Source organism: Fukomys damarensis, unplaced genomic scaffold (genome assembly GCF_012274545.1).
Source record: "Fukomys damarensis isolate Sample0158 unplaced genomic scaffold, DMR_v1.0_HiC HiC_scaffold_33, whole genome shotgun sequence".
NCBI classification, from domain to species: domain Eukaryota; kingdom Metazoa; phylum Chordata; class Mammalia; order Rodentia; family Bathyergidae; genus Fukomys; species Fukomys damarensis.
The window spans coordinates 2,702,941-2,705,440 of NW_022900945.1; positions in this window are offsets into that span (position 1 = coordinate 2,702,941).

Genomic DNA, 2,500 nt, shown 5'->3' on the forward strand with positions numbered 1-2,500 from the left:
TCTCTCGCTCCTACCCTCCCCGTCTTCAACTCCTGCAGCTGCCGGAGGGCACAGAGACCCAGCCTGAACCCTTTCCTCTCTCCCTCCCTTCCTTCTTTTTTCTCTTCTTCTGCCCCCTTCTCTCTCTTGTCCACCTAATATTTAACAGTTAGATATAGAGATGCCAAACTTGATTTTCCTTTCCTTCCGTCCTTTCTTTTTTCTGTCTTTCTTTTCCTTCCTCCCTTCCTTCCTTTCCTTCATCTCAATGTTCTGGACAGAAAGACTGAAGAGGGATGATTGCCATGTAGGCCAGCCAACCGACAGGGAAGGCCCGCCCTCAATGTGGAGGGCTCTGTCCAATAGGCCAAGGAGGAAGCTCCTGGCGCATGTGCAGAATTTTAGTCCTCCTGGAGCCCCGCCATTGTTTGTGGATCTCAGACCAGCTTCCTGGGCTTTTGTACTTTAACTCTTGCCGGCCACGCCTCGGGCTGGGGCTACCTACGTGGTCCTTTTTGTCCCGAGGCTTCCAGCACCTTGGACTGAGCAGCCCCTGGTTTCCTTATTGGGGTCCCCACCTCTTTTGGAAAGCCCACTCTATAAATCCCCTCTTGGAAAGTTTTTCCATTCTGCTGGTTCTGCTCTTGTGACTGATTTGCTGGAGGAACACAGATGGGTCCCTTTATGTCCCTTCTAGGGTGTAGGCAGCACAGCGGTGGATCTGATCACACAAGTGGATGGGCTACATTTACTGTGTAACAAACTGCGCTTGAGCTTTGTGGCTTGAACCGCAGCCCCGCCTTTGGCTCGCAGTCCTCCCGGAAGCAGCTTGTTGGGGCGCAGCCTCGGTTCTCCGGTGGCCGGAGGGGCGTCTGCAGTCCTGTGGCCGAAGACAGCTGCTCTGTGTTCCTTTCTTTTCATCCTTCATCATGAGAGCACAGGCTTGGCCATTGGAGCTGGACCGGTTTCAAGGCGAATGGCCCGTCTCTTAGGGGAAGGGGCTGCTGAGCCACACTGAAGGGCGTGGACGATCACTCCTGTAGAAAGGGTGGATGACGAGTACGAGTCCACGTGAACCTCTACAGTCCATGTGGCCGGGGACTGCTAGACAGAAGGGCTGTGTCAAGGACGGATAATTGCCCTACTCCATGTGGAATATGGGACACTAGGCCGCTGAGGTAAGTGGGAGAAACTGGTCTCCAGGTTTTATGCCAAGACCGTATTCTTTGTTTATTTGGGAAAAAGCAGTTCATGTCCATGTTATCATTTGACTGGGATTTATCTTTTAGAAGAAACAGATTTGGAGATTTACATTCATTTCTCCTAGCTGTAGAAGAATTTATATCCCATAAAGACTGGGATTTTGTCTGTTTTCTTCAATGCTGTATTCCTTGTGCGCTGGATAGTGGCATATTCAGGCACTCGGTACACATGTACATACTGATTTAAAGTTGCTCTCTCATGCAGCAGGGGGACAGGACATGGGAGCAAGCAGAAAGAGTGATGCTTTCACGGTGGAGACAGAATAACCCCATTGTGTGCGCAGGTCTGCCGTGCTCTTTTGTGACTTGTGGGACCTTGGCTGGTGTTGCTATTCACTGAGAGGCAGCGTGGCGGGCAGCTGTTGCCCATCTGATGAAGCGGCCTCCATCCCCAGCTGGGGTGATACTGGGCTGGAGACGGTGCTGACCTTGTACTGTTTCGGTATCTGAATAAATGAGTCTGCAGCGGGGAGACTGTGGCAGTCACGGCGGAGGACAGAAGAGCAGACACTGCATTTTATTCTTCAGGAGCTAGAAGTCTAGTCTGCTCAGGGAGGTGACTTTGGAAGGGGGAGTTGCATTCATTTAGCTGGGGGCGGCGGAGAACAGGAGACCATTGGCTCATCCTCTTGTTTATTCGTGCATTTAAGTAGATAGACATTCAACATGTTTTTTAAATACGGGGCCGATGATAGGCTCTGTCTTCACTGAGCTTTTCATTAGCACGGAAGGCGTACAGAGGCGTAAGGAGAGGTGAGATCTCAGCTGCGGTTTAAACCAGCGTGGGTGCAGTAGGGTGGGTGACACCCTAACCCAGACGTCGGGGCTCTGGCGAGGCAGCACTGAGCTGTGTCTGGAACAAGTGGACCTGCTTGTGGTTTGGCATAACCGTGCTGTAGTTGATGGACAAGAGAGAAGAAACATGGGGCCAAAGAGATGAGCAGGACGGGGGTCCAGGTCGGGAGTGGTGGAGACAGCCCGTGGCAGGGCAGCAGGGACAGAGTGGATGGACACGGGGCCGCGTCGGAGACTACGTGGACAAGACTCGGAGCTGAGTTGGACTCAAGGACAGAGAGATCAGAGTGTATGGTTGGCGCGCATCTGTCTGCCTCCCGCCCTGCCAGCCCTGCTGACCTGGCCCACTGCCAGCCTAACAGCCCTAGCATCTAGGGAGCCTGATTTTAATAAGTTGCTATTTCCTGTAGAAAACTGTTTTCTTTCAGTAGCTTTGTAACTCGACCATTTTTGATCACATGAGG